This window comes from Bos javanicus, chromosome 14, assembly GCF_032452875.1.
Source record: "Bos javanicus breed banteng chromosome 14, ARS-OSU_banteng_1.0, whole genome shotgun sequence".
NCBI classification, from domain to species: domain Eukaryota; kingdom Metazoa; phylum Chordata; class Mammalia; order Artiodactyla; family Bovidae; genus Bos; species Bos javanicus.
The window spans coordinates 23986463-23999642 of NC_083881.1; the positions used below are offsets into that span (position 1 = coordinate 23986463).

The 13180-nt window shown below is 42.4% G+C and overlaps 1 non-coding gene across 1 annotated transcript; it reads left to right on the plus strand.

Moving 5' to 3' along the window:
• The first annotated feature begins 883 nt into the window (after window positions 1-883).
• LOC133260862 (U6 spliceosomal RNA) lies at window positions 884-989 on the plus strand. Its single transcript, XR_009741002.1, has one exon. It is a non-coding gene; the product is annotated as a U6 spliceosomal RNA (small nuclear RNA).
• Window positions 990-13180: the final 12191 nt, after the last annotated feature.

Sequence of the window (13180 nt, forward strand, 5' to 3'; positions counted from 1 at the left end):
GAGAAGGAAATGGCAACCCACTCCAGTGTTCTTGCCTGGAGAATCCCAGGGACGGTGGACCCTGGTAGGCTGCCGTCTGTGGGGTCGCACAGAGTCAGACACAACTGAAGCGATTTAGCAGCAGCAGCAACAGAAGTGACTTAGGACACAGGGCAGGAAAGGAGTGCTTAGGAAACAGAAGAGCTGGGAGCATTCCCTGAGGCACAGAGCCCTGGCAGCCCCACATGTAGCAAACACACTGGCTGTGTGGGCTGGTGGCACGAGGCTGGAGAGAGGCTGTGACTAAGCCCCCTCCCACTAATGCATCATCAGGCCCCCTGGGGCTCCCACGCACACTTCAGGGCACTCTGTGCTCCATTCAGAGTTTGGGGTTGAATCTTAGGCCCCTTAAACTAAGTTCACATAGGGCCCAACATCTGAAACAAATGTACACGATCCAAACTGAAGGGATTTCTCTGGTGTTCCAGTCAGTAAGACTCCATGCTCCCAGTTAAAGAGGGCCTGGGTTTGATGCCTGGTCAGGGAACTAAATCCCACATGCATGCCTCAGCTTAGAGTCCACATGTCATGATGAAGATCCCTCAAATCGCAAATAAGCCCCCTCACCGCTAAACAGTAAATAAATACATTTTTTTTTTAAAGAGAGAAATGATAAAATAAACAAATACATGGGAGAGAGGAGAGAGCTGCCTCATTTGGTGATCAGACAGTAAGGAATCCACTTGCAGTGCAGGAGACTTAGGTTCGATCCCTGAGTTGGGAAGATCCCTTGGAGAAGGGAAGACTCCAAATTTCCAGTGCAGGGGTTGCTGGTTTGATCCATGGTCAGGGAACTAAGATCCTGTATACTGCAGGATGTTGCCAAAAAAAAAAAAAAAAAAAAATGAAAAAAAAATTGCAACATATATACTAAAATTGGAATGATACAGAGATTAGCATGGCCTTTGCAGCAGTATGACTCCCAAATTCATGAAGTGTTTCATGTTTTTAAACCATCCCCCCAAAAAAGAAAAAAAAGTTTGCTCCTTAGGAGAGGAGTAGATAATTAGGGCTGTACTTTTTTGTATATTCAATAATCTAAATCAAAATTAGATTTCTCTTCCCCACACTTGACTTCATTTTGCAATGTGGCATTTTGATGTCAAGTTCTTTGTTCTTTGTATGCCTCTTGAAGTCAAAACACTTGTTCTGAAAGGTAGCTGTCAATAATTTCCAAACAGCTAAGATATGCTCAGGCACGAGACTGGAGGGCAAGCCTAAAAGGCTGATGGCACTTTTAACTTGAAAGCATTTGAATGTATTCTATTTATGAATAGCTTTCTGCCTGCGTGAAAGTGTGTGTTAGTCGCTCAGTCATGTTCAATTCTTTGTGACCCCGTGGACTAAAACCCACCAGGGTCCTCCGTCCATGGGATTTCCCAGGCAAGAATACTGGAGTGGGTTGCCATTTCCTTCTCCAGGGGATCTTCCTGACCCCGGGATCGAACCCTAGTCTCCTGCAATGCAGGCAGATTATTTACTTGCTGAGCCCCTGGAGAAGCCCGTTACTGATGAAGGTTCATGGTCAGAAGGCACGAGCAGAACCTGTTCTGGCCAGAGGACTCACCCTGTCCTTCCAGAGACTCTTGCAGGACAAAAGCAAGCTGGAATGGCAGGAAAGGGGAATGGCAAACTGGGTTACTCTAGCCAGGATCCCAGTCCTGTCCTTATACTCCTCCCAGCTCACCTTCACCAGTGGGATTCCCTGGAGGTTTGTGTGCACCTGCCAAATAGCCCAACTTCTTCCTTGAGAGCCACAATCAATGTCTTAGAGGTGGAGGGATCCAGGGGTCCAGCTTCTGCTGTCACAGAGGCTACTGGACAGGGCGTCATTCTTCAACTAGAACTGGAGAAACTCCAGGAACAGCTGTCAACTTAGCTTCTTGGGCACCTTAAATAGTACTGTACACTCTCACACATTAAGAGTCATCAATGTATGTTGAGAAAAATAAGCACCACTTGATTACACTATTTCTCTCTGCAAATCCATCTCAAATTCTGAACTGTCAATTTATAACAGGTGATTTGGAACATTTAGAAGCTGGGAATCACTTGATCAAATGGAATTATGGGCCCGAGACATTGGAAGTTGAAAGACATAGGCCTTGGCAGGAAAATTATAAGTCAACTCAATTTCATAGAGGAAGGAATTGAGATGAAAAGAGAAAGGAAAATGGAATCAAAATTGGGTGATACTTGTGAGATTCTCTCTTTCGGATGGTAAATTCTTCAGCAATGCCAGGTAAAGGTTGAGTTTCATGATATTTCAAGGTAAGGACACCATTCATTCTGCAGACAGTGTATATTTCATTAACACACTGGCACTTCAAGAAGTCTGAAGACAGGACTTCTTGTGAAATAAGATGTGAAATAATTTGGCACTAGGCTGTCTTGGTGCCCTCTTTCAAAATAAAAGTGTCCGTCTTCACTTTCCTTCATGCTTTGCAACAATGAGTTACACATTTTTCATGAAAATTGAGTGGGTATAACATAAATATTTTCCTAGGGTGAAAGTGGAAGAATTTGAATTACATGATGAGTTTTCTCTGTGGGAAACTACTATAAAATAGAGAGTCACATTCTCAACCTGATAGTATTCATATGCATTGGGGAATTTTTTTTTCTTTATCTTTATTTCACTTTGCCTTGAAAAAGCAACTCACAACTTAGGAAAGTTTCTTTATCCACCAGGTAACTCCTTTTATTTTATTTTTTATTTATTTGGCTGTGCTAAGAGATGGGAATACCAGACCACCTGACCTGCCTCTTGAGAAATCTGTATGCAGGTCAGGAAGCAACAGTTAGAACTGTATATGGAACAACAGACTGGTTGCAAATAGGAAAAGGAGTACATCAAGGCTGTATATTGTCACCCCGCTTATTTAACTTATATGCAGAGTACATCATGAGAAACGCTGGACTGGAAGAAACACAAGCTGGAATCAAGATTGCCGGGAGAAATATCAATCACCTCAGATATGCAGATGACACCACCCTTATGGCAGAAAGTGAAGAGGAACTAAAGAGCCTCTTGATGAAAGTGAAAGAGGAGAGTGAAAAAGTTGGCTTAAAGTTCAACATTCAGAAAACGAAGATCATGGCATCTGGTCCCATCACTTCATGGCAAATAGATGGGGAAACAGTGGAAATAGTGGAAACAGTGTCAGACTTTATTTTGGGGGGCTCCAAAATCACTGCAGATGGTGACTGCAGCCATGAAATTAAAAGATGCTTACTCCTTGGAAGGAAAGTTATGACCAACCTAAATAGCATATTCAAAAGCAGAGACATTACTTTGCCAACAAAGGTTCGTCTAGTCAAGGCTATGGTTTTTCCTGTGGTCATGTATGGATGTGAGAGTTGGACTGTGAAGAAGGCTGAGCGCCGAAGAATTGATGCTTTTGAACTGTAGTGTTGCAGAAGACTCTTGAGAGTCCCTTGGACTGCAAGGAGATGCAACCAGTCCATTCTGAAGGAGATCAGCCCTGGGATTTCTTTGGAAGGAATGATGCTAAAGCTGAAACTCCAGTACTTTGGCCACCTCATGCGAAGAGTTGACTCATTGGAAAAGACTCTGATGCTGGGAGGGATTGGGGGCAGGAAGAGAAGGGGATGACAGAGGATGAGATGGCTGGATGGCATCACCGACTTGATGGACATGAGTCTGAGTGAACTCCGGGAGTTGGTGATGGACAGGGAGGCCTGGCGTGCTGTGATTCATGGGGTCGCAAAGAGTTGGGCATGACTGAGCGACTGAACTGAACTGAACTGAGGTCTTAGCTGTGGGATGTGGGACCTAGTTTTCTGTAAAGTGGAAAAAAAATTGAGAGTAAAAGTGTTAGTCACTCGATTTTGTCGGACTCTTTGTGAACCCATGAACTATAGTCTGCCAGGCTCCTCTGTCCATGGAATTCTCCAGGCAAAAATACAGATCAAACCCAGGTCACCTGCATTGAGAGCTTGGAGTCTTGGCCACTGGGCCACCAGGGAAGTCCTGGTACCTTCTTTTACATATATACTGAGTTTTATGCTTCTGAAGTCATCATGTATGTCAGCAATTGATTAATATTCTCTGATAAGCTATAGGATAAAAATATATCAGTGTATTATCCAGAGGGGAAATTAAAGGGCAACTTTGATTTCCTGCAAAACAGATAACAGCTATTATCTGGGGACTAGGACATACGTCAGAAAGCTTCCATGCTGATCATTTCTGTTTCTGGGCTGCCTCGGAATTGGGCAATGATTTAAAAAGTAGAGAGCTGTGAGGAGCTGATCTTCTGATCTGCATTTTCCCCTGAGGCACAACCACTGCCTTCTGTGATGGAAAATCGTTATGTTTGCTTTGCTGCCCACAAGCTACCAGAAGCAACTGGATGCAGTTGCCCACCTAAGTGCCCACTGGCTGGACCAATCTTCATAAGTGAGAAAAACTTGCATCTTCTTTTCAGATAATGAAAGAAATCAAATTCTTCAAAATCTTAAATAAACCTCAGATGTGCCATTTAATGGGCTTCCCTGGTGGCCTAGTGATAAAGAATCTGCCTGCCACTGCAGGAGATCCATGGGTTGGGAAGATCCCCTGGAGAAGGAAATGGCAACCCACTCCAGTATTCTTGCGTAGAAAATACCATGGACAGAGAAGCCTGATGGGCTATAGTCCATTCGCAAAAGAGTGGGACATGACTTAGAGACTAAACAGTGAGAGGGCCCTTTAATGTGAGTTTCTTGTAGCATCATCTCCAATAGGATTAGGAAATCGAGTGAAAAAAGCTGTTGTATGTGTCTCTGCCCAGAATCTTCTGATCCAGCAGGTAAGCTGTTGATCAATGGATGCTCCTGATACAGGAGTTCCCTTAGCAACTGCTCAGCAGCTCTTCGAGATCTAGGGTAAAGGACTAAAGTTAGGAGCTTCTTTGAAGAATCTAATCAGAATTTTCCAACTTCATGATGCCTATTGACAAGCATTTGGGGAATGTGTGTGTGTGCTCAGTTGTGTCAGACTCTTTGCAACCCCATGGACTGAAGTTCACCAGGCTCCTCTGTCCATGGGATTTCCCAGGCAAGAATATTGGAGTGGGTTGCCATTTCCTCTTCCAAGGGATCTTCCCAACCCAGGGATCTAACCTTGTCTCTTGTGTCTCCTGCATTGGCAGGCAGAAATTTTACCACCTGCAGCACATGGGAAGCCAAGGAGGAGAAACCCAGTAAAATAAATACAAAATGGAATAACAATAAAATTAGCATGTAAATAAATTGTAATTCAGGTCACATAAGTACATAAAAATATAAAACTAATCTGTGATGATTTTATCAAGTCTTCAAAACTAAAACGACTTTGGCTTTTCATGACTGAAGCCAACTGTACATGGCATATATAGATAAAATTAATGCCACTTAACACACTTCAAATTTATAGACTCTAATGTAACAAATCATCCTTTCTAAAACACCGTTCGATCTCATTTTTTCACTTGTTGAAATCTTCCTTATCTATGAATTATTCATAAGTTACATGTAGGATAATTTATGTAAAGCCTACCCTAAAAGGAAGTCTTAATAAGGAATTAATAATTGAAATGATTTTGAGTATATCAGATAAAACGTTAGTGTCAATGACTTTTGTGCAGAAGGGCATTCCAGTCAAAATACCCTTGGGGAAAAAATGTTCTTGGCCCAATACTAAACATGTAAGAGCTACTCTAATTATGTTTAATATTTTTGGCATAGGGTCAAATTCCTGTGGTTTTAAATACTACCATGGGAAAGTCTTTTGTCAAAGTGGTTTCTAAAACAAATAAAGCCTGTACATAACACAAGCGTACATACTGCGGCAACTTGACATGGACCGCCAGCCAGGCTGTTCCAGCCAGGGTGGAAAATGACAAGCCCTGTTTTAGCTCAAGTCCCTGGGACAGATCAGGAAAGGAAACAGTCCCAGGACATTTGGTACCCAAAGGATGCTGCATGATCAAGTGTGATGTAGGCAAGTGTGGGCTCCAGGAGATCAAAAACTTGGGACTTCCCTGGAGGTCCAGTGGCTAAGAATCTCTGCTCCCAATGCAGGGGACCTGGGTTCAATTCCTGATCAGGGAACAAGGTTCCACACGCCACAGCTAACTGTTCATGTCCTGCGGCAACTAAAAGACCCTGCAAGTCACAATGAAGATCAAAGATCCCCCAGGCCACGACTAAGACCCAGCAAAGTCAAAATAAATAAATATTACAACAAAACCTTGTGTGGCACCAATAGCAGGAAATTTTGCGGGTGGCAGCTCTCAAGAATCACCTACTAACAACAAGGTCCTACTGTATAAGGGCTTCCCTGGTGGCTCAGCAGTAAAGAATCCACCTGCAATGCAAGACACCTAAGAGACACGGGTTCAATCCCCAGGGTCAGGAAGATCCCCTGGCAGAGGAAATGGCAACCCACTCTAGTATTCTTGCCTGGAGAATCCCATGGACAGAGGAATCTGGTAGGCTACAGTCCATGGGGTCACAAAGAGTTGGACACAGCTGAGCAACTGAGCACAAGCACATACTTTACCAACTGAAAAAATAAATGAAAAGATGTTAAAAGTTTACTGCCTACCAATATTTACTGAGAAAACTACTAAAAGTTGTATCTCTGTAAGAAGAAGGAATAAACCAGAAAGGCAGTATAGAAAGGAAGAAGAGCCAGTAAACAGCATGTACATCTTTTAAAAATCTGAAAAGAAAAAAGAGCAAAGAGAGGCCAGATTTAGAATCTAGGAGGTTGGCTGCGTCTCTGAACCTTAGTTCTTTCATCTATAAAATGGCAGGATTAGCTATTAACATCACAACTTATTTGACAAACAATTGCAGACAGTTTTCTGTTATTGATTTTTTTCAATTAATGTTGCTACTTAGATTTCATATTCTTTTTCTCCTACTGCTTTTGATTGAATATTCTCTGCATAAGATTCTTCTTATTCCCCAAGGCTAGTCTAGCAAGCATTCATTCGATTGTGGCTTGATGGTAGTGACAGAGATATTTGTACACACTCACAACCATGAATACACACAGTGACAGGTGTGGCTGTCCATCTCCTTGGCTGGGGCATCTGACTTTCTAGAATTTATCAATCATGATTTGTTAAGTTATGCTGCAGTAGCAACCCAATTTCATCAGCCTAAAACTAACAATATTTATTTCTCACTTGTCCCTGCAGAGTCCTCCCTGTAGGACCTAAGTGTCTTCTGCAGCCACCATCTAGGAAGGTATTGGTCAGAGTAGGGGAAGGAAGAGAGTAATGCAGAGACCACGTCCACTCACTTGTCATTGGTCAGACAAGTCACATGACCACACCTGACTCCACAGGGCAGGAAGGAAACCTTTCCATAAGCCTCCGAAGGGAATCAAAAATATCTGGTGAAAGCTAATAACTATCTCACAGTGGTGAGGTTGTTTCTCTCTTTGAATTTTGAAGCATATTCAGGGTCAGTCTCACTTAAGTTTCTCTTGGACTTAGGTTTTCTACAACAAAGGTTCTTATTTTCCACTTTCCAGTTAGTCCACTCTGACTAGAAACCTTTTTTTTTTCATCCTAAAACAAGACCCAAATCATCAACTCACTTTGGAAATGAAGAAACAGACCATCTCTACCAGGAATCAGATGCACCACTAGAGAAAAAGATCCCTTTCACTCTTTCATGATTAATCTGTAAATTAGAAAGCAAATGCAAATAATGTCAATGGAATATTCTGCCATATTAGATTCTCAATAACAATTTAGACTTTGCTGTGAAAATCTATAAAAAGCCATATGAAGGTGACTAGTTATCCACATTAGCTCATATGACCAAGTTTTAGTTTAAAATATTTCTCATCAGTGAAACACAAAATGAAATTTATATTTCATATTTCATTAACTCAACATGCTTTATTTCTAAGTATGAGTTGAAAGTGAAAATCACTCAGTTGTGTACAACTCTTGCAGCCCCATGGATAGTAACCCACAAGGCTCCACTGTCCATGAATTCTCCAGGTAAGAATAATGAAGTGGGTAGCCATTCCCTTCTCTAGGGGATCTTCCCAGCCCAGAGATGGAACCTGGGTTTCCTGGATTGCAGGCAGATTCTTCACCATCAACATGTATAAATATTATTGTTCATTTGCTTGTGGTTTGTTAGAGATAGTCTATGCTATGAATTTAGAGTCATATAAGTATGCTTTTAAATCCTGGTTCTGCTTATTTAAAATAAAGTTACCTTTGTAAGTTATCAGGCCACACTGACCCTCATTTTCTCCACTTAACTGTTATTACGGAATAATAATACTCTCCTAGGGGGTTTGAGAGGATTAAGTGGAGCAATGTTTGTAAGTAAAATGTCTGGCATACTGCCTGGCTCAAGACACAGAAAACATCAGGACTTCCTTTCTGACCTTCCATTTTGCTTAAGTCAGCCTGTACTGCCCTGTTCAGATTTCACCCTGAAATAGGAGACCTAAAATGTACATTTCCTCTTTCAACTCATCATGGAGAATAATGAGTAATTAGGGAATGTAAGAGCAGAATAAATAAAATTCCTGAAGGCAGTTGGTTTGCAGAATGGCAGTAATTCAATCCAGAAATTAATTCTTGTAAATTCTCAATGATGATCGTCTCTAGAATTCTTTAACTGTAGCTCCCCAGAAATCCACATAAAGGGAAACCTGCAGAAAGGGCCAGCTTACGAGTCAGGATTGTGCATCACCTCTTCTGGTTCCCACTGTCCTTTACGTGTGAGAGCTGACCAAGCATCCAGAACTCACAAGGAGAAGCAGCTGGTGTTCAGTTCCCCGTGTTGTTGTTTAGACGAAGTCGTGTCCAACCCTATGACCCAATGGAATATAGCATGCCAGGCTCCTCTGTCCTCAGCTCCAGGTAGCCACCAACTTTTCCAGTGCCTCGTTCCAGTTGTGTTTTTTCTCTTTTTCATACAATTTGCTCATATTCATGCCCTCTTCCTCTTTCTATTTCCTCTATTTTTTCTATCTCTCTCTCCCTTTAAAAAATATATTCATGTATTTGGCTGCACCAGGTCTCAGTTGTGGCATGCGGTTTCTTTAGTTGCTGCATGTGGGATCTAGTTCCCTGTCCAGGGATTGAACCTGGGCCCCCTGCATTGGGAGCATGGGGTCTCAGCCACTAGACTACCAGGGAAGTCCCTCTGTCCCCCTTTAACTCTCTCTCCTGATTACCTCCTCCCTTCACGTCATCTCTTGTTAGATGTATTTCCCCAGTTTTCTCTCTTGCCATCTCTCATTTGGTAATGGATCAGTCACTCACTCTACATCATCACCTAACTGCCACTCGTCCCTCAACATCCCATTCATTAATTACTGGAAATGGTGAGACTTGCCTTAATGTTCAAATTACTATAATCACAGAGCCAGTGGCCACCCTTTGTCCTCTGTGTGACCTCCTACACCACAGCCTTTGTAGATGGTCCTCTCTGCTGCTGCTGCTGCTGCTAAGTCGCTTCAGTCGTGTCCGACTCTGTGTGACCCCATAGACGGCGGCCCACCAGGCTCCCCCATCCCTGGGATTCTCCAGGCAAGAACACTGGAGTGGGTTGCCATTTCCTTCTCCAATGCATGAAAGGGAAAAGTGAAAGGGAAGTCGCTCAGTCGTGTCCGACCCTCAGCGACCCCATGGACTGTGGCCTACCAGGCTCCTCCGTCCATGGGATTTTCCAGGCAAGAATACTGGAGTGGGGTGCCATTGCCTTCTCCATCCTCTCTGCTAGTGCTTGCCAATGGGGAGAAACTTCTTTCTTCAGGATGCTCTTCTTGGCATCATCAGAAAACTCTAATATCTGGAAAGATCTTCCTTCTATTTGCACAAAATTTTACTCCCTGTTATTTCTTCTGATTGGTCTCAGTTGGTTTTGGTTTCTCCCTAACGATCACTTTCTAAGTATTCAAAAATCCAGTTTTATGTCCTTAACTCTCCTTCTTCTGTAGCAACACATTCTCAGCTCTTTTATTTATCACTTTGACCCATGAGTATAACCTGCGTGAATAAATAGGGTGGTCTTTCTGGGCCCTGGACTTTGGCCTAAACTTCATGTCTGCTTCCTCATGTCATGTGTTAAAAGGATGTCTTGTGTGCATCTGTCATCCAGGGAACTTAAAATGGTTTCAGAATACAGATAACCCAGGCCCATGGTCTCTGGATGGTTCCCCAAAGACACAGCATCATCCTATGAAACATGAATATGCAAATGAACAATGGCCAGGATGTATATATACATACACACACACACAGACACACACAGACACACATATATATGTAACACTGGCTTCAAATCTTAAGCAGCCATTTTAGGAAATCAATCCAATAACTATAATAAGCAGGCCAAGGAGTCAGCCTGCTGTCTGCAAGACAGACTTGTAGGAAGACAGACCACTATCTCTAGTAACAATCCAGGAAGCCAAACAATCACCCCTGTAACAATTGGCTCCAAATGGCCAAGACTTGATTAGTCATTGATACCTTCCATAATTACTATTCGCACTTCCAACTTGGGACCAATTGCGTGCTAAGTCGCCTCAGTAATGTCCGACTCTTCACAATCCTATGGACTGTAGACTGCCAGGCTCCTCTGTCCATGGGGATTCTCCAGGTAAGAATACTAGAGTGGGTTGCCACTTCCTTCTCCAGGGGATCTTCCCAATCCAAGGACTGAACCCATATCTCTTAGGTTTCCAGCATTGGCAGGTATGTTCTTTAACACTAGCTCCACCTGGGAAGCCCTGGGACCAATTGGAAGAAGTCAAATATGTATCCCAAACCAATAATACAGGATGCCCCACTTCTGATCAACTCCCTACAACTTCCAACCAGGGGAGGCCTGAAGCTCCATCCCACTATAGAGCTTGCCTCTCCTCTGCCTGGTTTTGCATCTCTGTGAAGCAAGAGAGATGGTGATTGACTCCCTTGGGAGGGCCAACTCTGAATTAACAGGTTTTGCTTATTCTCAGTTGGGTGGTCTTTATTTCCACAGGTAGGAGTTCGGTGGCATAAAGTGCTGATATTTCCATGAGAGAAATATAGGTTGTTGTTTTTTTTTTTCCTGCATGGGGGGAACAAAGCAGAGAAAAAAACTAATTTTCTAGTTAACACTGAGGTATGCATGAGGGTTTTTTCTGGAAAGGACATTAAGTCTGATGTTCTCTGCTTTAATATGAATCCCCATTTAACATCTCTGTATTCAGTTTCAGGCATCCTCACCTATTCCTTGAATCCTCACCTAAACTTAGGTCATGATGAAGAGACATTACAGAGATAAACAAGGGACAACACTTTTCCCTACTTTGTTTAATAAATACATTTTGAAAACGATTCCCTCACCTCATTTTATCCCCCAAATTACTGTTACTATGTGCCAAGAAAAAAATCTACATCAGTTCAACTTCCAGCTAAAAGAGAAAGGACATTGTGAACCAGTTATTTAATCAGCTCTCTCCAGCTTTTGTTCAATCAATAAAAGCTCTTTTTCCTCCTGGTAATTTCTTCTGCATACGTTTATCATCACCAATGATGATTTGACATTCCAAAGTCAATTTTATGCTCTTCATCTAGACTCCCGGCAATTCAAGAAAAACAGGGCAGGGTAGGTGGGTCAGGGGAATAAAGACATGCAGAGACAGAATAATTTTTAATCATTTTCAGACAAAAACCTTGATGCTGTGGACGTGGGAAATAGGAGGAAGTGATCATGGGAATGTGGAGGAGAAGGTTTTTCAAGGATTCAGAAGAGAGCAAGGTGGAGCTGGAGGTACCTGCCTTCACTCTCCGGGAACCCAACAGACTCAGAGCATCAGCGCAGGCAGACTCTAGGGATGAATGGCTTCCCCAAAACCTGTCTGAAAACCAATGAAATAAACAATAAAGTTGATCTTCATTTTTAACAGCATTAAAAAAGCCATTGGCATTTATATCGTGCTAAAGACACAATGTACAGAAAATATATTGACATGAAGTACATCATCGACCACTGAGTTGTTCTCTGTCTTTTGATGATTGCTTCCTCCACTGAGCAAAGAGCATCTCTGAGCCTCCTCAGTGACAGAATTGATGCACAGCAGATAAAGAGCATGCACTGTTTGTTGACAATAGAGATTCAACTTATTTTTCAGATGCGTAGGCAGAAAGTGCTAAGTGACTTACCAGTTTTCATAAAATAAGTCAGAGACAGAACAAGAAGAAAGCACAGACATGATATGGTCCGGGCTGGCTTCGTGTTTCCTAGGCTACGCCATCTACGTGACAGCAGATAATAGCATCAGTCAGAAGAATAATATTCAATATCTTAAAATTTAAAAGGAAACTATCACAAATGGATCTTTGGGCAAAAATGAATTAAAATTATTAAATAGGATGGCTTTTAGCCTTCCACAGAATAAAACCACAGCTGACAGCTATGTTGATAGACTTTTCTATTTGAATTTTGGTGACTTAATGGAATAGTCATGATTCAATCACAACAGTATATAGAAAAGATAATTTGAAAAGATAAATATACAGTTGCAAGGCTGAAGTGCGGCATGGTTAAATTCCCATAAGACAAAACAAAGAGTTATAAATACAGTCGGACAACTTTGTTGTTAATACCAATACCAACTTGTGTTAATCCCTGACGTGTACTTCTCTGGTGGCCCAGTGGTTAGAATCCCATTCTCTTAATGCAGGGGGCACAGGTTTGACCCCTGACTGGGTAACAAAGATCCCTCATGCCACACAGCATGGCCTAAAAAATTCAAAACAAAAAGTACACATCAGATGCCTCACTGAAACAAGGGACATGCGGACCGTGTCTGTGTTGCGACCTCAGAGAATGCCCACAGGGAAGTCTCCCAGTGTGTTCCTGGGTCACATGTGTGTCACCTCTCCAGGTCACAAGTAGTTGACAGATAAAATTAAATACATCGTTAACAGAAAGGTAACAAAAATTCAATGAAAAAAAAGGGGACATTAGCAGCGCAGCTCAGTTCAGTTCAGTTTAGTCACTCAGTCGTGTCCAACTCTTTGGGACCCCATGAACTGCACCTTGCCAGGCTTTCCTGCCCATCACCAACTCCTGGAGCTTGCTCAAACTCATGTCCATCGAGTTGGTGATGCCATCCAACCAT